Below are 24060 nucleotides of genomic sequence, written 5' to 3' on the forward strand. Positions count from 1 at the left end.
AGCTTCAGCATCAGTCTTTCCAATGAACATTCAGGACTGATGTCCCATAGGATTGACTGGTTGGATCACTTTGCAGTCCAAGTGACTCGAAGAGTCTTCTTCAACACCACAGTTCAAAAGTATCAATTATTCAGTGCTCAGCTTTCTTTATAGTCCAACTCTCATATCCATACATTACTACTGGAAAAACCATAGCTTTGACTAGATGGACCTTTGTCGACAAGGTAATGTCTCTGCTTTTTAATATGCTGTCTAGGTTTGTCATAGCTTTTGTTCGAAGGAGCAAGCATCTTTTAATTTCATGGCTGTGGTAACCATCTACAGTGATTTTGGATGCCAAAAAAATAAAGTCTGTCAGTATTTCCATTGTTTCCCCATCTATTTGCCATGAAATGATGGGACCGGATGACAAGATCTTTGTTTATTAAATGCTGGGTCTTAAACCAACTTTTTCTCTCTCCGTTTTCACTTTCATCAAGAGGCTTTTTAGTTCTTTGCTTTCTGCCATAAGGATGTTGTTATCTGCATATCTGAGGTAACTGATATTTCTCCCAGCAAACTTGGTTCCAGTTTGTGCTTCATCCAGCCTGGAATTTCTCATGATGTACTCTGCATATAAGTTAAATAAGCAGGGCTACAATATACAACCTTGATGTACTCCTTTCCCAATTTGGAACCAATCCATTGTTCCATGTCTCGTTCTAAGTGTTGCTATTTGGCCTGTGTACAGATTTCTCAGGAGGCAGGTCAGGTAGTCTGGTATGCCCATCTCTTTAAGAATTTTTGACAGTTTGTTGTGATCCACAGAGTCAAAGGCTTTGGCATAGTCAATAAAGTAGAAGTGGATGTTTTCCTGGAATTCTCTAGCTTTCTCAATGATCCAGTGGATGTTGGCAATTTGGTCTCTGGTTCCTCTGCCTTTTCCAAATTCAGCTTGAACATCTGGAAGTTCATAGTTCACATACTGCTGAAACCTTGCTTGGAGAATTTTGAGCATTACTTTGCTAGTGAGTGAGATGAGTGCTATTGTACAGTAGTTTGAGCATTATTTGTTCTTGCCTTTATTTGGGATTGGAATGCAAACTGAACTTTTCCAGTTCTGTGGCCACTGCTGAGGTTTCCAAATTTGCTGGCATACTGAGTGCAGCACTTTCACGGCATCATCTTTTAGGATTTGAAATAGCTCAACTGGAATTCCATCACCTGCAGTAGCTTTGTTCATAGTGATGCTCCCTAAGGCCCACTTGTCTTTGCATTCCAGAATGTCTGGCTCTAGGTGAATGATCACACCATCGTTGTTATCTGGGTCATGAAGATCTTTTTTGTATAGTTCTTCTGTGTATGCTTGCCACTTCTTCTTAATATCTTCTGCTTCTGTTAGAAACAGAATTCAATTTTTGTCCTCTACTGTGCACATCTTTACATGAAAATTTCCCTTGGTATCTTTAATATTCTTGAGGAGATCTTTAGTTTTTCTGATTCTATTGTTTTTCTCTATTTCTTTACATTGATCACTGAGGGAGGCTTTCTTATATCTCTGCTGTTCTTTGGAGATCTGCATTCAAATGAGTATATCTTTCTTCTTCTCCTGTGTGTTTCACTTCTTTTCTCAGTTATTTGTAAGACCTCCTCAGACAATGATTTTTCCTTTTTGCATTTCTTTTTCTTAGGGACGGTCTTGGTCACTGCCTCCTGTACAACGGCATTAACCACCATCCATAGTTCTTCAGGCACTCTGTCTATCAGATCTAATCCCTTCAATCTATTTGTCACTTCTATTGTATAGTAATAAGGGATTGCCTGATATGCTACTGGAGATCAATGGAGAAATAACTTCAGAAAGAATAAAGAAACACAGCCAAAGCAAAAACAACAGCCAGTTGTGGATGTGACTGGTGATGGAAGGAAAGTCCAATGCTTTAAGAGCAATATTGCATAGGAACCTGGAATCAAGGCAAATTGGAAGTGGCCAAACAGGAGATGGCAAGAGTGAATGTCGACATTTTAGAAATCAGCAAACTAAAATGGACTGGAATGGGTGAATTTAATTCAGATGACCATTATATCTACTACTGTGGGAAAGAAGCCCTTAGAAGAAATGGAGTAGCCATTATAGTCAACAAAAGAGTCCAAATTGCAGTACTTGGATGCAATCTCAAAAACAGCAGAATGATTTCTATTTGTTTCCAAGGCAAACCATTCATCACAGTAATCTGAGTCTATGCCCCAACCATAAATGCTGAAGAAGCTGAAGATGAATGGTTCTGTGAAGACCTACAAGACCTTCTAGAATCAACACCCAAAAAAGATGTCCTTTTCCTTATAGGGGACTGGAATGCAAAAGTAGGAAGTCAAGAAACACCTGGAGTAACAGGCAAATTTGGCCTTGGATAACAGAATGAAACAGGGCAAAGGCAAATAGAGTTCTGCCAAGAGAATGCACTGGTCATAGCAAACACCCTCTTCCAACAACATAAGACTCTACACATGGACATCACCAGGTGGTCAATACCAAAATCAGATTGAGTGTAGTTTTTGCAGCCAAAGATGGACAAGCTGTATAGAGTCAGCAAAAAGAAGATTAGGAGCTGACTGTGGCTCAGACAAAGAACTCCTCATTGCCAAATAAGGCTGAAATTGAAGAAAGTAGGGAAAACCACTAGATCATTCAGGTATGACCTAAATCAAATCCCTTATTACTATACAATGGAAGTGACAAATAGATTGAAGGGATTAGATCTGATAGACAGAGTGCCTGAAGAACTATGGACGGTGGTTTGGGACATTGTACAGGAGGCAGTGATCAAAACTATCTCCAAGAAAAACAAATGCAAAATGGTAAAACAGTGTCTGAGGAGGCCTAACAAATATCTATGAAAAGAAGAAATGTGAAAGACAAAGGAGAAAAGAAAGATATACCCATTTGAATGCAGAGTTCCAAAGAATAGCAAGGAGAGATAAGAAAGTCTTCCTCAATGATCAATGCAAAGAAATAGAGGAAAACAACAGAATGGGAAAGACTAGAGATCTCTTCAAGAAAATTAGAGATACCAAGGGAAATTTTCATGCAAAGATGTGCACAATTAAGGATAGAAATTGTATGGACCTAACAGAAGCAGAAGATATTAAGAAGAAGTGGCAAGAATACACAGAAGAACTATACAAAAAAAGTTCTTCATGACCCATATAATCACAATGGTGTGATCACTAGAGACAGACAGCCTGGAATGCAAAGTCAAGTGGGCCTTAGGGAGCGTCACTACGAACAAAGCTAGTGCAGGTGATGAAATTCCAGCTGAGCTATTTCAAATCCTAAAAGATGATGCTGTGAAAGTGTTGCACTCAATATGACAACAAATTTGAAAAACTCAGCAGTAGCCATAGGACTGGAAAAGGTCAGTTTTCATTCCAATCCCAAAGAAAGGCAATGCCAAAGATTGTTCAAAATACCACACAATAGCACTCATCTCACATGTTAAAAAAGTAATGCTCAAAATTCTCCAAGCCAAGGTTCAGCAGCACATGAACATGAACTTCCAGATGTTCAAGCTTGATTTTAGAAAAGGCAGAGGAACCAGAGATCAAATTGCCAGCATCCGATAGATCATCAAAAAAAGCAAGAGAGTTCCAGGAAAACATCTATCTGCTTTATTGACTATGCCAAAGCGTTTGAATGTGTGGGTCACAACAAGCTGAAAAATTCTTAAAGAATTTTTAAGACCAGACCACCTGACCTCCTTCCTGAGAAATCTGTATGCAGGTGAAGAAGCAACAGTTAGAACTGGACATGGAACAACGGACTGGTTTCAAACCAGGAAAGGAGTATGTCAAGGCTGTATATTGTCACCCTGCTTATTTAACTTATATGTGGAGTACATCATGAGAAATCCTGGACTGGATGAAGCACAAGCTGGAATTAAGATTCCTGGTAGAGATATCAATAACCTCAGATCTGCAGATGACACCACTGTTATGGCAGACAGTGAAGAGGAACTAAAGAGCCTCTTGATGCAAGTGAAGGAGGAGAGTGAAAAAGTTGGCTTAAAGCTCAACATTCAGAAGACTAAGATCATGGCATCTGATCCTATTACTTCATGGCAAATAGATGGGGAAACATTGGAAACAGTGGCTGACTTTATTTTTGGGGGCTCCAAAATCACTGCAGATCGTGTCTGCAGCGATAAAATTACTATGCTTACTCCTTCGAAGAAAAGCTATGACCAACCTAGATAGCATATTAAAAAGCAGAGACAATACTGTGCCACCAAAAGTCCTTTTAGTCATAGCTATGGTTTTTCCAGTAGTCATGTACATTGAGTGCTGAAGAATTGATGCTTTTGAACTGTGGTGTTGGAAAAGAGTATTGAGAGTCTCTTGGACTGCAAGGAGATCCAACCAGTCCATCCTAAAGGAAATCAGTCCTGAATATTCATTGGAAAGACTGATGCTGAGGCTGAAACTCCAATACTTTGGCCACCTGAAGAGACGAGCTGACTCATTTGAAAAGACCCTGATGCAAGGAAAGATTAAAGGCAGAAAGAGAAGAGGACAACAGAGGATGACATGGTTGGGTGGCATCACCGACTCAATGGACATGAGTTTGAGTAAACTCTGGGAGTTGGTGATGGACAGGGAGGCCTGTTGTGCTGCAGTCCATGGGCTCACAAATAGTCAGACATGACTGAGAGACTGAACTGCTTGAGGACGTCCTTCCTGCATAAGACATTTCTCAAATTCCTCTAACTTAAATTATAAAATATGCCAAACTGCAACATTTTGGGATTATTTGGGATTTATTTTGAAAATTGAAATTTATTTATATAAGAAAACAGTGTAAGACTTACATTGGATAATTTATAGGGATTAGCTGTATTTTGTTATCATTATTTATTAATTTGATAAATTAAGTCATCCATGCATCTGATCTTTATCTCTAATTCCAAGTGGCCCATGTAATTTCCTTTGTTCTTTTGTCCCTAGTTTTGCCTATCACTATTATCTTAATAATCTGGGTTTCTATTTTACCCAAGTTCTTTACACTGACAGTCTACTGTTTCATTGTTTCCTATGAGACTCAAATTCTGAAATTCCCTTGCATGCCTATTGGAGACTGGATTCCAAAATTTCAAGGCTAGTACTTCCTGTTCTTTTTCCCTGATGCCTTTGGATACATGCTCATCTTCACAGCAAGCCTGTGGATTCATACTCTCCATCTCCAACTATGTGCCTGCTTGCCCATGCCTGCTTACAGAACCTTCCCAGTGTCAACTCTGTCTTGACCATCATCTGCTGCCTGGCAACATATTGGTGAACAATGCCAACTGGCCTCATTGTTACTGGTAATTATGCCCTGAGCACCTACCTCTTCCCAGAGAATTGACCAAGTCTCTAAATCAGAGGGCTTCTGCTTCTTCCTACTCAATTCCCATTTTCTCCCAGGGGTTGTCATAATACTAAAGCTATTCTGTTCTTATTTAAAACATATTGCTTTTTTCCTCATTTGAATCATAGCTATAGTTTTCTCCAGGTAACCACACAAGACTGCTTTCCTTTTATTATGCATATATATATCTTTTTTTTCCCTAGGTATTTAAACACATGTACAAAGAAGCTATAATATGATACGAGGGGACCTATTAATTTTAGTGGTTTGATCTTAAGAAGTACATCATATACAGTGTCTCAGAGGAAAAAATGTACCAGATGTAAGTTTGAACAAACCGCTGACATTATCTGACTTCACCTATGTAAGGACTCTGGAATGCCACAAGTGATTTTTTTTTTTTTTTTCCTTTTTTAAGATTAATGGCCAGATGGAGATCTCACCTTTATAAAGACAGTCTGTAATTATAAATAGGTTTGACTCGCATATGACCACTCCAAACTTGAAATCCTTTTACTTTGGGTCGTATAACAGAGGTGTTTTTCTTTTCTCTCTCTCCTTTCCATTTTTTCTTCTTTATTCCTGCTACAGAAAACGCTGAACCTTTGCAAGATGGCCTGTGGGAATTTACCTCACTCAATGCAACTTCTGGCTAATATTTCCTCTCCCTACTTATTTAGCAAAACAGATCACTTGCCAAATTTGAATCCTACCTTCAGCTGAACTCCTTGTCCATTAATGACCTCAGACCACCTCCCCACCCAATATATCAGTGGAGATGCGTTTGGTTCCAAAGATAGAACACAGAGTAATAAACCTTCAGCTGAACCCCTTGTCCATTAATGACCTCAGCCCACCTCTCCACCCAATATATCAGTGGAGATGCGTTTGGTTCTAAAGATAGAACACAAAGTAATACAGTTAAGTCATATTAAGAGCTCCCTCCCCATCTTCCAAATGGGGTTCATGGACAGAAAATTCAAAGATTACATCTGACTCCAAGCCTGATAGAATGTAGGTCCAGACATTTTTTCTCTGATTCTAATTTGACCTTTCATTATGTCTTTCAATTGTTAAAGTTCATATCCCACCGGCCTGTTGATATCAGTGGTAAAATAGGGTCTCCCACTTGGGCTCTGGCAGAAGACTACCAAAAAAGCAACCGACTCACCCCCAGTTCAGTCACATGGTACTTCCTCAGACAAGTACTGAGGCCAGGAGGTGTGAGGTGCAATACTCTGATTGGTCAGGGCTGGATCATGAAGATACCACTGTGGTGCGTTCAAACAATCCTATCAACATCACATAGAATGAATTCCTCTCAGAAAGGACGCTTTTGTAAGGGAGGAGAAAAAACTATATGTTCTAAATGAGAGAGAAGAAAATGTACTTGGAAATCAGAAGCAACAAGCCACTCATTGGCTATCCAGTATCCCCGGACACATTTTCTGAATGTGGCTATCTTAAACGTCCTTTTCATATAAACCAACAAGTGTTATAAAATCCAAGTCAAAATTCCCCTCTTTCTAAAGGAAATTATTTTATCCTCATTGCCTTCACCTCTAAATTCAGGACCACTGAATCATAAGCCTTCCTGTTTTTATGAGCTGCAGAGTGTCTCTTCATCAACAGTCCTTGTAAGCATGTAACAGTTCCCTTTTATGGTTAGAAATGAAGCCTAGAAAAGGCTAAATACTTTCACAAGAGAACTATAGAGAATTAATAGAAGATTTAAAATTCCCAGCCCAGCTTCTCTAACTCCATTATCTGATCAGTTAACTTTTTCAATATTCTGATCACATTGGGGGGTTATACTCAATTCTACTTTCTGAGAGTCATAATTCAGTAGAGTACAATCTGCAGAACCTCAATAATATCTTTTCCTGAACCAAACTGGGGTCTAAGAATAAAACATGCTAACATAAATGAAAGAATAATTCCTGAATAAAATGTATGGTCTCTTTGCTGATCCCATTCTCTTGGTTTTTCAATGTTTATCACAGTGGTATTAGAAATTATTTTCAAAAGAATCAATTGATGGGACCTTCCTGATGGTCCAGTTGTTAAGACTTCACTCTTCCACTGCAGGGACTGTGGGCTCAATCCTTGTTCAGTGAACTAAGATTCCATATCCTGTGCAGGCACAGCAAGAAAAATAAATAAATAATTGATAATAGTCTATATAATTTTTCCACAATAAGCATGTAATATATTTCAAGAGAAGTTCTGAAGCAAAACCCAAAACATCCAAAATACTCACAGGGGAACTTAAAGTAATACAATACGGATGTCTGAGAGAAAAATACATGTTGTTATGTGCTGTGCTGTTAATTTTAGGATACAGCCTTTCATAAAAACAAAACAACAACAACAGCAAAAAAAAAAAAAACCAGGAACAGGTGAGTGGTCAATCATTAGCAAAAGAAAATATCTTTTTGTGGCATTTATATTCTCATTAAATTTCAGCTGCAAGACTGCCATCTAAAAAGCCAGTCATCTTCAGCAGAGCCACAACCTTATCACCATGGAGATTAGCCAGCAAATTAAACTTAATCTATTGAAGGATACTTGGGAGAAGACAATGTCTTGACCCAGATGCAGATCATCAAGAAATGCTCTGACCTGCATTACAAAGATTGAAAATCTATGCATTTTCCCTTTAAAAGTGACTTTTTTCTGCAAAGCGATTGAATTAAAAGTCAAAGAGACTACACAAAAAGGGTTCATAGAGTACAGAGGCGGTGCATCTTGAGGGTAGAAAAATTGTCACAAATTGTTCCCTACTCTCAAAATGACTATTTTATCAATGTGTTTGTAATGGATCTATGCTTTCAATTTTTTTATTTTTTTCAGATATTCTAAATTCTGTGGTCAAGTCTAACTTCTCTAGAGCAGTGATGATAGCGAATTGCCTTCATAATATCTCCACATATTGCCTTATTTCTAAAGTGTTGACTCTTCTTCAGAGAAAATAATTTGCATATCTTCTGTATATGAAATGATGTGCTAAGTGATTGCAATACAGAGACATATGAGAGCCATTTCACCCCTGGTGGATGGGTAGTCTAGTGAAGAGGAAGGCAGAAGGACAGTCAAGCATCACAAAAGGCAAAATGCAATAAATATTCAAATGAAAGTAGAAGCTTAACACTAACTGGGACATTCGAGCATTTTCTTGGATACATATTTTTTTAATTTTCTTCTTTCAGCATCTGTTAGGTTGGCAAATTGCAACTATATAAACAGCAACTACAAAAACTGAACAAGAGAGAAAAGGGAGGGATGGATGCTGGAAAGTAGCAGATTTGGATTTGAACACTTGTTGCTCAGTCTCTAAGTCATGTCCAGCTCTTTGGGACCTCATGGACTGCACACACCAGGCCTCGCTGCAGGAGTCTGTCACTATCTCTTGAAGTTTGCTCAGGAGAATCAGTGATGATCTCTCACCATCTCATCCTCTGCAACCCTCTTCTCTTTATGTAGGAGGATATAAATAAATTGCCCGTTTTTTTTTTCTCCCCCCACCCCATGCCCTTTCACATCTATATGTCCTTCTTGCTAGAAATATAGCCAAAGGTTTCCCTCTTTCCAGGAAGTTTTTGGCAATGTCTCCAGGGCAGTTCTTCTCCTGTATTCTCACTGCATCACTGCACCACTCTGACCATTCACCGACCCAGGTAGCCTTTAAATTGAGTGCAAACTCTCTCTCCTTGACCATCCATCACAAGCTGCTATAAATGACCCCACCATCTTGTCTCCTTTTTCCTTCTTTTCTCTTATAATCAACTTATATAAATTTGCTCACCGTTTTCTCATTGGAAACATTCTGCTTCATCCAAAACTAAACACTTTTTCTAATATCCATCTTAAACCTGTCATACTTGCTGTTTTCTTAAAATCAGTGAATCAAGTCTTTTAATCTGTCCCTGAAATTTACATCTGCTCTATAAAGCCCTTGCTGAACTTAGAGTTGTCCACAAATTCCTCTTAAAACCTTCCTGAGCTGAATTTGAGATTATCAGGGCCCAGTCACACAATGCATGTTCTCCTTTGACGTATAAAATGTTAATAATTCATATATTCATGCTGCAGTATTGGAGTGACTACTACATGATGGCCTTTGTTCTAAGCATAAGGGACATCCGTTCAGTTCAGTTCAGTCGTAGCACTGAACAAAACAAAGCTCTATTCTCATACAGAGAGAAAGGAGAGACAGACAACAAGCCTGTAAGCAAATATATAAATAAGTACTGTGATGAAATATAAAGCAAAGTAAGGGGAGAATGATTAAAGGTCTGTCTGGCAAGGTGACATTTGAGTGAAAACATGAAAGAAGTTAAGAAGGAAAGCATGCTGGTATTTGTGAGAGGAGAATCTGGAAAGAAAGAACAGCAATGTAAAGACTGAAAGCAGGAGCTTTCTTGAGTGTGGCTGGAGGAAAACTGGGAAAAGTTAGTGGTGGGAATGCAGCAACAGCTAACTCAGGCCCTACCTTGGAGGAAACAGTAAGGGTCTGGGATGTTCCTGAGAGACAGGCAAACCCATCTGAGACTTTGCAACAAATGTAACATGACATGACTGTAGGGGGAAAAAATCAAAGTGAAGTTGACACACAAATTCCAAATCTCTTACTAAACTATGCTGAGATAGCCCAACATTTTTCAGGCTCACATTCCTCCTTTAAAAATGAGGGAATAATAACTGCCTTGTCAAGTTGAGAAAATTAAATGAGGACTTACCAGAATGGCTAACATACGATGAACACTTTATTGAAAGTACTAAACCTTATTGCATGTGCATTTGTCAGTATTAGCTTTATCTCTCTCCATAATAATGCTTTTCTTTGGACCACATCTAAATAATTGTGGACACTTTGGCTAGATGCCAAAGATACGCACTTCTTTATGCTTTATGTGTGCAATCTTTTGTCATTTCAAGCAAAATCCTCTAAATATTTGGATTTAAGAGAAAGCTGAAAAACCAAGTATGATTCTGACTTGTTATGAATAGTGACTTGACCTATTTTATATGGTTATAGTGGCACCATTCATGTCTTTACTTTTTATTGTAAATGTATTCATGAACATATCTTTTTTTTTTTATTTTTTTTTTATTTTTTATTTTTTTTTCTTTCGGCGCGAGGAGGAGGCCCGGTCCTGCCGCAGCCTCCTCTGTGCCCTCATGAACATATCTTGAGGGAAACAGACATGAAGAATCTTTGTCTTTCGCTCACTGATTAATTTTCAAATAGAGTTTACTTAAAAACATTATGTAAAATGTCAACCATTTGAACAGTATTTTGGTGGAAGTTTGAAGCCAGGGGGGAAAAAATATTATATATAAAACCATAATAAATTTGAATTCTTTAATCCTACCTAATTTTTTTCAATGAAACTCAAACATGTTTTTTTAATTACACTGTGAGACTACATGTATGTAATGGGAAGCTATTCAACATTTTCTAAAACTATCATTCAGAGACTTCCCTGGTGGTCCAGTGGTTGAGACTCTGCTTCCAGTGCTGGGTGTGTGGGTCCAACCCCTGGTCTGGATGGTAGCTAAGATCCCACATGCTGAATCCTGTGGTCCCAAGATAAAGAAGCAAAATAAAGCCACAAAGATCAGGTACCAGGGAGCAAGGTATGTGGGACGAGAGCAGCCCCAAGGTTGAGAGCCTGTGAGGCAGATGTCAAACGGAGTGTCACCTACTGCTTGCGTCAGGCGTTTTCATCACCATCTTAGCTGTGATGAAGAGGGAGAGAAGACAAAGTCTGTTCTCTGCGGTTTAGCATCCCTGCCATGAATTTGTCAAGAGAACTTCACTTGTAGCCCAGGCAACCGCAGCACTGGCCCCAGAGCCCCAAGGGACAGGATGAAGTGATGACATTCTGTGCCTTATAAAAGCCTGAAAAAATTAATTCACTGCTATCATTCCTCTCCTTAAAACCCTGAAACGCGCAGGACATGAGGTCCTCCTTACTTCATATTCAGTTTACAGTAAAGAGGAAACAATCTGAGCAGATTTCTCCTCCAAGCATTGCCTGGCTTGGTGGTCCCCCATCACCCCCCGAAGAGGCTGTTTTCTGGGCTGTCCTGTGAGGAGGGTCTGCAGCTTCCTCCCCTCTTCAGCATATCAGCCCACATTCAACCCATCAGGACTCTGCCTTTGGGTAGAACACCATGCTCCTCTTAGGTACATTCCACATCCTGCTGGAATCTCTGCTCTCTCCAGCAACATTTCTTTCTTTCTTTCTTTTTTTCTGTTCAAGTAATCCACCATTGCCTGTAGCAGCGATCTTAAAACTTTCAGTTGCCTTAAGGCTTTGAAACTGAAACATTCCCCTTTACTTTTAGCAAATTAAGCACTAACTTGATGAGTAGACTGGAGGTCTGCAGACATCATGCACAGCACAATCAGGTTCATAAGTCTGCCATCTCACTTTCTCTTTTCAGACACCACCTTGCCCCTCCATGTGGGGTCTCATCACTGCAAGGAGTCTGTGACAGGCAGAGGTCTCACATGTCTCCCAAGATTCTCTGTCTGCCACATAATCCCCAAGGATGTGACTATGTGGGTTTTACTTGTCTGGTAGGTTTATTTTATGGGACTGTTGACTTTAGGAAAGGGAGTTTTTCTGAGTGCCTAACATCTAATCACATGAGAAAAGCAGAGATTTTTCTCTGGCTCCTGGGTGAAAGGAAAATCAAAGATTCAAATCTGCTGACTTGAAGATGAAGGGACCCATTGGAAAGAATGTAAGTGGTCTCTAGAAGCTGAGAGCAGCCCTCTTCTGACAGCCTTCAAGGAATTGGGTCCTCAGTCCCACAGCCATGAGGACTTGAACTTTGCCAACAAGAAGAATGAGCTTGGGAATAGACTTTTCTCTAGAGCCTCCAAACAAACCAGGCTGGAATTTGATTTCAGCTTTGTGGTACCCCAGCCAGAAAACTCAGTCACAGCTCAAGAACTGTGAGAAAATAATGGGTATTTTAAAGTACTGTTTGTGGCAATATGTTACACAGAAATAGAAAATGAACACATTCTACATCTATTCTTATCTCTTTTTTAGGAATCTTTTCATTAAATTGTTGCCAGCCTTCAACTTCTTGCTGTGTCATATGGCCTGTCATCACTATCACAACCATCACAGCCACCTCTAATAGTAAATGAATATGCTAGAGAGTATATCTAAGTGCTACAGCTGAAGTATTATGTTTAAAGTTTCATAAAAAGCCAGGGATCTTATGAAAATGCAGATTATGGATCTGTGGGTTTGGGTTGGAGTTCAAAATTTAAACCAGTTCCCAAGGGATGGTTCAAAGCTCTGTTTGTGTATAATAAGTCAAAAAATTCAAGTACAACTTTTAGCTGCATGAAATGACAATTCTCCTTAGTTCATCATTCTTGTAAGTTATGTCAGTGACACTTATAAGTCAGTGACACTGACTTTATTTGGATTTAAGTAACTACACACTCAGTTTGGTATTGCTCCTCAGATGCATCTTATGTTAAGCAGAGTTTCTCAGCTTCAGCACTGTTAATATTTTGGACAGATAATTCTTTCTTTGTGAGGGGCTGTTGTGTGCACAGCGAAATGCTAACATTTCTGGTCTCTACTCTATAGATGTCAATGGCATCCCCATCCTCTGTCACACCAACAAATAATGTCTCTAAAACTTAAAAAAAAATTATTGGGGTCCAGTTGTTTTACAATGCTGTGATGGTCTGTCATACAACAAAGTGAATCACTACACATATCCATATATCGCCTCCTTTTTGAATTCCCATCCCATTTTGGGCACCACAGAGCACTGAATAGAGTTCCTTGTGATGTAGATTTTTATTTTGTATCTATTTTTTGCACAGTAGTGTATACAGTACACTGTTCCCAATTCATCCCGCCAGTCTCCCAATTCATCCCACCCTTTGGTGTCCATAGGTTTGTTCTCTACATCTGTGTCTCTATTTCCGCTTTGCAAATAGGTTCATATGAACCATTTTTCTAGATTCCACATATATATGTTAATATATGATATTTTTCCTTGTTCTGACTTACTTCACTCTGCATGATAGTCTCTAGGTCTATTCATGTCTCTGCAAATTGCACAATTTTGTTCTTTCTTATGGCTGAGTAATATTCCATTGTATATATGCACCACATCTTCTTAGACTTTGCTAAATGCCCTTGAGAAGCAAAATCCCCTTGACTCTTAAATCAGCAGACTGTTGATGTAACTGAAAAGTGCATTTTCACAGAAGAAAAGATGTAACTGAAAGTGCATTTAACACAGGGTTCAGTCACTTTTTTTCCTATAAAAATAGAATAAATGTATATCCATAAAATTATGCTATTAAAGTTATAACATGGTTTAGTATGTTTCATTAAAATGATCTAGATAGACCCTATTTTTTTATAAGTGAACTGTTTTTCCAGGTTTAATTCAGTTTGAACTTTGTATTGACACTTTTCTTTGTGAGGTGAATACTCATATCTTTATGAGACTTAGAAGTTCTACTTTTCAAAACACTTTGTGTGATAAAAGCTATTAAAAAGAGTGATTTAAAAAAATCTGTCCTCAATGTTTCTTATGAATAATAAATATTGTCTTCATCCCCTCTCCATTGTTTTCTGACCACTTTAGAGATTCTTTACTTCTGGCGAATATCTCTGCTGATTAGCCTATCACCCTTTTCTCTCCACAAATGAGACAGATGAGTAAAAATCTGATTCTGAAACTTTCTAATGGTCTGTATAAATCCCCATGTCTATTATGTGACTGTGTGCTCCCAGTGAGGAAAAATTTATTCTGATGACCATGTATTGCTATCACCGGTAGTAATGCCTCCTTTGAATTTATATTTCATGTTGAAGTCTATTGCTAAGGCAATATAGCAACTAAGTCATGTGCGTATCTGTGTAACTTCAACTCCTTTTATTTTTCCATCCTTACAAGCCACAATTCTTTCTTTTCCATATGACCATTTTAAACACAATTTTGAGTTTAAAATCACTTACAATGTGATTTTTAAATATGTACCTAATGAGTCCTTGACTTATCTCTAGGAGATGGTGATCTAGGATGTGTGGTAAGTGCAAATTTTAAGGTACTCGCTTAAAATTAAGTCTATTTCTTTGATTGGAGCATTTAGCCCATTATATTTACAGTGATTATTGTTATGTATACTTTATTGTCTTTTTGTTAGCTGTTATGGGTTTGTTTTCATAGGTATTTTTTGTTCTTTCTTCTTTTGTTTGCTTCTCTTTTGACTATAGATAGACAGTGTTATGTTTGGATTCCTTTTACATTTTTGTGTATATTTATTACTTGTGGGCACTTACATATATACACATGCACACTACTGAATACTACTTGGTCATAAAAAGAATAAATTGTTGCCATTTGCGACAACATGGATGAACTAGGAGCACATCATGTTAAGTGAAATAAAACAGACAGAAGAAAACAAATACTGTGTGATATCATATATGTGGAATCTAAAAAATAAAACAAATGAGTGACTATAGCAAAACAAAAGCAGACTCGCAGATGTAGAGAACAAACCAGTGTTGCCATTGAGGGGAGGGATGGGGGAGCTACAATATTGTGATAGAGGGTCAAGAAGCACAAATAATTATGTATAATATAAACTACAAGAATGCAACAATGTACAGGACAGGAAATATAGCCAATATTTTATAATAACTATTAATGGAGTGTAACCTTTAAAAAATTGTAAATCAGTATATTATATAACTGAAACATAATATTGTACATCAACTATATCTCAATAAAAAGTGGAAAAAAACTCAAGAGGATCCCAGCTACAGGAAATTTCTCAAATCCAGGGGCTATTCGAGAAGAAATGGTTTACCAAGCAGAGTTTTAGTCTCTCTTGTTAAAGTTGGCCCCAGCACTGCTCATTTATTATTCTCATGTCTGTCACTTAAAGTCTCTCAAAAAGCAGTGTGGAGGAGTGGAGTTAGACATGGTCTTAAGACTGGACAGACCTGTGTTTCACTCTAGCTTTGGTACCATTTTGGCACACAACTAACTCTTGAAATCTTAATTTCTTCATTTAAAAAAGAGGATGAATCAATCTCATAACTATTTTGTGAAGATAAAATGCAATAAAAATTTGTTAAATGATTCAGTTCAGTTCAGACGTTCAGTGGTGTCTGACTCTTGTGACCTCATGGACTGCACTACACCAGGTTTCCCTGTCCATCACCTGCTCAAACTCATGCCCATCGAGTCAGTGATGCCATCCAGCCATTTCATCCTCTGTTGTTCCCTTCTCCTTCTGCCCCCAATTCCTCCAAGCATCAGGGTCTTTTCCAATAAGTCAACTCTTCACATGGGTGGCCAAAGTATTGGAGTTTCAGCTTCAGCATCAGTCCTTCCAACGAACACCCAGGACTGATCTCCCTCAGGATGGACTGGTTGAATCTCCTTGCAGTCCAAGGGACTCTCAAGAGTCTTCTCCAACACCACAATTCAAAAGCATCAGTTTTTTGGCACTCAGCTTTCCTCACAGTCCAACTCTCACATCCATACATGACCACTGGAAAAACCATACAGACCTTTATTGTTGTTGTCTGTCTGTTGACCAGACAGACCTTTGTTGGCAAAGTAATGTCTCGGCTTTTTAATATGCTATCTAGGTTGGTCATAGCTTTTGTTCCAAGGAGTAAGCGTCTTTTAATTTCACGGCTGCAGTCACCATCTGCAGTGATTTTGGAGCCCCCCAAAATAAAGTCTGACACTGTTTCCACTGTCTCCCCATCTATTTCCCACAAGGTGATGGGACCAGATGCCATGATCTTAGTTTTCTGAATGTTGAGTTTTAAGCCAACTTTTTCACTCTCCTCTTTCACTTTCATCAAGAGGCTTTTCAGTTCCTCTTCACTTTCTGCCATAAGGGTGGTATCATCTGCGTATCTGAGGTTATTGATAATTCTCCCAGCAATCTTAATTCCAGCTTGTGCTTCTTCCAGCTCAGCGTTTCTCATGATGTACTCTGCATATAAGTTAAATAAGCAGGGTGACAGTATACAGCCTTGACGTACTCCTTTTCCTATTTGGAACCAGTCTGTTGTTCCATGTCCAGTTCTAACTGTTGCTTACTGACCTGCATATAGGTTTCTCAAGGGGCAGGTCAGGTGGTTTGGTATTCCCATCTCCTTCAGAATTTTCCACAGTTTATTGTGATCCACACAGTAGAAGGCTTTGGTGTAGTCAATAAAGCAGAAATAGATGTTTTTCTGGAACTCTCTTGCTTTTTCCATGATCCAGTGGATATTGGCAATTTGATCTCTGGTTCCTCTGCCTTTTCTAAAGCCAGCTTGAACATCTGGAAGTTCTCGGTTCACATATTGCTGAAGCCTGGCTTGGAGAATTTTGAGCATTACTTTACTAGCGTGTGAGATGAGTGCAATTGTGTGGCAGTTTGAGCAAAGAAAGGGATTGCCTTTCTTTGGGATTGGAATGAAAACGGACCTTTTCCAGTCCTGTGGCCACTGCTGAGTTTTCCAAATTTGCTGGCATATTGAGTGCAGCACTTTCACAGCATCATCTTTTAGGACTTGAAACAGCTCAACTGGAATTCCATCACCTCCACTAGCTTTTTTCTTAGTGATGCTTCCTAAGGCCCTCTTGACTTCACATTACAGGATGTCTGGCTCTAGGTGAGTCATCACACCATTGTGATTATCTGGGTCATGAAGATCTTTTTTGTGCAGTTCTTCTGTGTATTCTTGCCACCTCTTCTTAATATCGTCTGCTTCTGTTAGGTCCATACCATTCCTGTCCTTTATTGTGTCCATTTTTGTATGAAATGTTTCCTTGGTATCTCTAGTTTTCTTGAAGAGATCTCTAGTCTTTCCCATTCTGTTGTTTTCCTCTATTTCTTTGCATTGATCACTGAGGAAGGCTTTCTTATCTCTCCTAGATATTCTTTGGAACTCTGCATTCAAATGGGAATATCTTTCCTCTTCTCCTTTGCTTTTTGCTTCTCTTCTTTTCACAGCTATCTGTAAGGCCTCCTCAGACAACCATTTTGCCTTTTTGCATTTCTTTTCCATAGAGATGGTCTTGATCCCTGCCTCCTATACAATGTCACGAACCTCTGTCCATAGTTCATCAGGCTGTCTGTCTATCAGATCTAGTCCCTTAAATCTATTTCTCACTTCCACTGTATAGTCATAAGGGATTTGATTTAGATCATACCTGAATGGTCTAGTGGTTATCCCTACTTTCTTCAATTTAAGTCTGAATTTGGCAATAAGGAGTTCATGATCTGAGCCACAGTTAGCCCCAGGTCTTTGTTTTTTCTGACTGTATAGAGCTTCTCCATCTTTGGCTGCAAAAAATATAATCAATCTGATTTTGGTGTTGGCCATCTGGTGATGTCCATGTGTAGAGTCTTCTCTTGTGTTGTTGGAAGAGGGTGTTTGCTATGATCAGTGCGTTCTCTTGGCAAAACTCTATTAACCTTTGTTGTGCTTCATTCTGTACTCCAAGGCCAAATTTACCTGTGACTCCAGGTGTTTCTTGGCTTCCTACTTTTGCATTCCAGCCCCCTATAATGCAAAGGACATCTTTTTTTGGTGTTAGTTCTAAAAGGTCTTGTACTCTCTATATAATTAACATTTATTATAGTTATAAGCTATACACATCACTTGTTAAAATATCCTGGCTTGCTTTTAAAAAGCACAACAGCAAAATCATCTCTACAATGGCCTTTTGCTAACTGAGGAAAAACAAGACTTATTGTTAGCTGGACTTTTCACATAGTATGCAGTTTAAAGTATATATTCACACTAAATATTCTCAAGATTACTGTAGACACCAAGGTGTCCAGATATGTAAGATACACAGGTTCAATGTCAGTTGAAGAGCTAATGACTTAATGAAAGAGAAAGTATAGGAAATTCCATCCTATTTCAATAGGCAGGAAAATTATTGGCTTTAAGTCTTCACTTTGCTACTTGTCTGTCAAAACTCAAACCAAAGAAACAAGATTCGATTTGGTTTTGTAGAATTTTCAGAAACTCACTTATAAAGTGCAAAATGTTATGCCAAATAGTTTCATAATAAGCATTGTGCTGAAAATGACTCACTCTGCCTTTGACATTTATTCAGACTGTTGCAAAATAATAATTACCTATGTACTACTGAGGAAAAAGGAAATGAAATTATTGTAGTATTGCAAAAATAAAACATTTCAAACTTTTTTCTCTTGATATTTTAGATTTAGTGCAACATGGCAATACTTTTCCTGTTTTGTTTATGCCTCAAAATTAGAGTATAACTACCTATCCTTCTAACTAGTTTGAATTATATTTATAACATGTTCCTAATTTTGCAATGTAGACAGTTCAAAGTATCTCTGAGTAATGAACTGAGTTGTATTCATAGCATTCTTTTTAACATGAGACATATAAACAATTTATAGTGACAATTATGACTTTTTTGTTCTAGTTCTTCTGCCTTTTACAAATTTCAGATTGCATTATAAATGATACAAAAAAGTATAATTTATTTGAAGTGTATATTGTGATGATTTGATATATGTTGTGAAAAGGTTTCTGTATTGGGTTCCTAACATATCTATCACCTCATATATTTTATTTATTTATTTTTTGGTGGGAACATTTACTTTCTCCTCTCTTGGGAAATTTTGATTATACTAGACAGTGTTCTCAATTAGCCACCACATCAGATTTTCAGACTCATTCACTTGTGGCTGAAAGTTGGTGCCCTTTTGCCACCTCTCTGTGCAGCTCTTGGTCCCTCAGTCGTGTCCAACTCTGTGCGACCCCAGGGACCGTAGCCTGCCAGGCTCCTCCATCCATGGGATTTTTCAGGCAAGAATACTGGAGTGGGTTGCCATTTTCCTCCTCTAGGGGAATCTTCCTGACCCAGGGATCAAACCTATGTCTCCTCTGTCTCCTTCATTATGGGCAGATTCTTTACTTTTTAATCTTAGAATATGTGGCAATTGAAACAGCTTTTTTTTTTTTTTTTTTTTAATGTTTCCTAGTATTCATTCATGTGTTAGTCACTCAGTCATAGTTGTGTCTGACTCTTTGTGACCGCGTGGACTGCAGTTCACCAGGCTCCTCTGTCCATGGAGTTTCCCAGGCAAGGATGCTGGAGTGGGCTGCCATCTCCTTCTCCAGGGGATCTTCCCCACACCGGGATCACACCGCATCTCCTGCATGAGCAGGTGGGCTCTTTACTGCTGAATTACCAGGGAAGCCCACTTGTTCATTTATCTACCCCTAAAACAGGTTTATTGTAGACTTACAGAAGTCTTTCAAGACCGAAAGTTCTTGTGAGTATGTAACCATAACATACTAAGAAAGTTCAGAACACTTGAATCAATGCACTAACTCACCCATTTACACGAAAAGAAAAGATCAGTTTCTGGACACTGTCCTCCTGAGAAAGTTAATCAGGGGGGAAAAAAAAAAAAAATGAGGCAGGCAAGATATTGCTAGAAGTAAAAGAATTTCTAGACTCACTAAATTGTTTTAAATGATCTTTAACCATGAAGGGTAAAAAAAGTAGAAGTCAATAGCCCCAATTAAAAAAAAAATTAAATAAAAAAAGTAACTTTCATTTTGAACTAAGGAAAAAAACTTCAACAAATATCTGGTGGTCAGGTCATAAGTAATCACTTCATGCTTAAGTATTTCAAATTATGATGCTATTGACTGAAATTGTGTTTGATTTGTTTATATGCAATTTTATTGCACTTTGCAAAACTGTTCAGGATGTTTATATGCTCTTAACTTTAAAAGGAAAAAAATAAATCTGTGCTTATCTATTTATATGTCTGAAATCATATAAAAACCTATTTATTGGGGGAACAATAAGGTTATGTTTTGTCCCACAAGATCTGTTCCCATTTAACAATGAGTGAAAATCTCGGACAGCCTTAGCTCAGTCCTGCGTAGACCAGCTCTGTTTGTAACATCTGTCATAGGTGCCCCGCGTGGTCAGTCATTCCAATCGTAATCACTGTAACTGTGGTAGCCTCTGTTCCTCCTCTCGTGGATACTGGATTTCTTTCTCCTTGTTGAGTCCTACTGGAATTTTACCCTGGAAGACCGGCCCAGACACCTGTGCTGCTACTTGCTGTCCTCACTCTCCCATTTGACAGTTCCCTGGGTGTGTGTTGGAGGCTGTGATTCTTTTCTGATGTCTCCAAATGGAAAATTCCAAAGGCCAAATCTTTGCCATCTGAGTCTCTGGAATGCTATGATGCAGTGCAAATTTCCCCCAACTTTCTTTGTCTTTCAATACTGCAGTCTCCTTTCTAAGTGCTGGATATCTAGATATTCTGGATTTTGAGTGTTTAGATCTGCCCATTTTTTTTTTTTTTTTTTTTTTTTTTTGAGGTCAAGTGTTTTTTTTGGGGATAGCAGTATGTTTCCTACTTGATTCTCCAATTAAGAACCAATATTCTACTTCCTGTGGTGAGAGGGGAGCCTCTGAATGCCTTATTCACCTTAACTGGAGTATAGTTTCTTTACAATGTTATGTTGATTTCTGCTGGACAACAAAGTGAATCAGCTATGCATTCATAGCTGCACGTGTCCCCTTTCTCCCACTGCCCCATCCCACTCTTCTTGGTCATCACAGAGCCCCAGGCTGAGCTCGCTGGGCTACACAGCAGCTTCCCACCAGCTCTCCGTTTCACACACGGCAGTGCACATCTGTCAGTGTCACACTCTCAGTACGTCCCACTCTTCCCCTCCCCTCCTGCATCCACAAGTCCATTCTCTATATCTATGTCCCTAGCACTGCTCTGCAAATAGGTCTTCTGTAACATTTTTCTAGGTTCCATATATGTGTTAGTATAAGATATTTGTTTTTCTCTTTCTGATTTACTTCACTCTGTATGACAGATTCTAGGTTCATACACATCACTACAAATGACCCAATTTCTTCCCTTTTATTGGCTGAGTATTTTCATTGGTTATTTAAAAAAAAAAAAAAAAGCTGAGTACTGAAGAACTGATGCTTTTAGAACTGTGGTGCTGGAGAAGACTCTTGAGATTTCCTTGGACTGCAAGGAATCAAATCAAATCAGTCAATCCTAAAGAAATCAGTCCTAAATATTCACTGGAAGGACTGATGCTGAAGCTGAAACTCCAATACTTTGGCCACATTATGTGAAGAACTGACTCATTAGAAAAGACCTTGATGCTGGGAAAGACTGAGGGCAAGAGGAGAAGGGAATGACAGAGGATGAGATGATTGGATGGCATCACTGACTCAATGGACATGAGTTTGAGCAAGCTTTGGTAGTTGGTGAAGAACAGGGAAGCCTGGCATGCTGGAGTCCATGAAGTTACAGAGTTGACATGACTGAACGACTGAACTGAAAAAAAAAAAAAGTAAACTCTGTCCAGATTGTCTTTCCTTCTCAGTGGAAATGAGTGGAATTTCTAAGAAGGAAACTTAAAATCAGACAGATCTCCAGATCTCCAGCACTAATAGGTAATAATCCCTGGGTGAGATATTTAACTTTTAAACATCTCAAGCTTCCCTATCTGAAACCACACAGGAGCTTGTAATTTAAAGATGTTTCATGAGAATAAATGAGTTAGTGAAAAATTGTATATCATCATACTTGGCATATAGCAATTATTATTTTTACAACTAATGATAAAAAACAATCTACATATTGACTGGAAACACACAGCAGAAAAATCCTGAGGAAGAGGTTTTTTGCTTGTTTTTAAACATATAAATAAGAGCTGCAACATTTCTATAGTAGATACAAAAAGATTAAGAAAACTCTGATATTTCATCAACCTATAGCTTGGAAACAGAGTGTATAAAATCAAAGGATTTCTTTTTTGGTATCAAAAGATAACTAATCCATTTAGCCTGAAAAATGTAAAAATATTTTTCTTTTTGAGGGTATTTCCTATTATTAGGTACATAATCTGTGTCATGGGTTTCCTTTGGTGGCTCTGCCTGCCAACGCAGGAGACACAATTTTTATCCCTGAGTCAGGAAGATCCCTCAGAGAAGGAAATGGCAACCCACTCCAGTATTCTTTCCTGGGAAACCCTATGGACAGAGGAGCCTGGCAGGCTACATTCCATGGAGTAGCAAAAGAGTTGGACACAATTTAGTGACTAAACTGCAAGACCCAAAATTAGATTGCACATTCAAATAAAAATATTTCTTAAGAAACTATGATCAGCCATTTATATTTTACTTTTAATACTGTGTGTTAAATTTCAAACCTTTAGAAGTGTAGATAAAGCATAAATAATGGGGTGAGAAGAACTGAGACAGATGACATTCTCTTCTCCAGTTTACATAAGCTTCCTAAGACTTCCAAATCTTATTTTCTCAAAAGTTGCATTTGTTTTCTCTGGATGACATTTTCTGTGTGTATTGTCCCAATAGCTTCTCCAAGTGAGTATAGAAATCTCAAGAGGAATGCCTGGATGATTTATAGGTGTCATCACACCTCTGGTTTAAAAATATCACCTTCTTTGATATACCATTTAGGAGTATTTTATTGCTTTCTAACTTGTCAGGAAATTGCTGAAGTTTGACTCTTATTATGACTGCATACTCATGTAAGAACTTATTGATAAGAAGAAATTCACAACATAAATTAAGCAAAAAGCAATCTTAAGCCTGTCATTCAGGATTCAGAACACAAAGAAGAAAAACTCCTTTTCTGAAATCCTTTGCAGGGCTTCCTTCTCCAGTGACATTGTTTTTACCTCTCCAGTCTTCTGCTTTTCTCTTACCTGGGAGAGAGAAGGAAGGCTCCAAGTGCACGGTAGTTTTCTAGAAAAGGAGAATCTGTGTGGTGAGTCATAGGTGTCTTTAAGAGCAAGTTCACCAAAAGCCCTAAATTCTGTTCTTAGCTCTGGTGAAGAATTGCTGTGCATTGAACACAAGTGATCCTGCACAATGAGCTATCCGCAGCTGTGTCTTAAGATAATAATACATTTTTGTCTGTTCACAGATTTTATGGGGATCAATGAGATGATATGTAAAAATGTACAAAATTTGAAAATTCCATACTAATAGAAAATTAGCTTCTAATTAGCTTCTATTCTAAGAAGTAAATTAGACTTGCAAAATCTTTATGTAATACAAGAGAATAAATAAAATTTATAAAATGTTCATATGAGTAATATTATTTTCTTAGTTTTAATTACCCATCTCATTTGCTTCTAATATATCAGTTTAAAATTTTGACTGCAGAGCAGGGAATTTTCCATGAATAGGTATTGAATTATTTTAGAGTACAGTGGTTAATTCCAAATGTTTCTACTTATACACCATGAAAGTGGTCAAGGCATTGGTTCCATTTCTGAGACAGCAGTGTTTATTAGATGCTCATCAAAACCAGAAAAATCTCATACATACTCATATACACATTTATTACAAATTTGCTATTAAGAAGGATTTGTAGACACAATTTACAAAAAATCATAAAATATGTAACACTTTTATTGTAAATTCCAAATAGTTAATTATCATAGAATGCTTTAATTAATTTTGTGATATATTATATCCGTAGCCAACCTATGGCTGCAATTGACAGATGAGTGTTGTTCTGACAAAAATTCTGTGTGATGCTTTTGTTTTATTTGACAGTAAGAAAAAAGTAAACAATAAAACTGTAT

General features: G+C 38.1%; 1 pseudogene; it reads right to left on the reverse strand.

The window, feature by feature from the left end:
- Positions 1-20388: 20388 nt before the first annotated feature.
- On the reverse strand, positions 20389-23243 carry LOC133071568 (basic immunoglobulin-like variable motif-containing protein; annotated as a pseudogene).
- Between the last annotated feature and the right edge of the window lie 817 nt (positions 23244-24060).

This window comes from Dama dama, chromosome 17, assembly GCF_033118175.1.
Source record: "Dama dama isolate Ldn47 chromosome 17, ASM3311817v1, whole genome shotgun sequence".
Taxonomy (NCBI): Eukaryota; Metazoa; Chordata; class Mammalia; order Artiodactyla; family Cervidae; genus Dama; species Dama dama.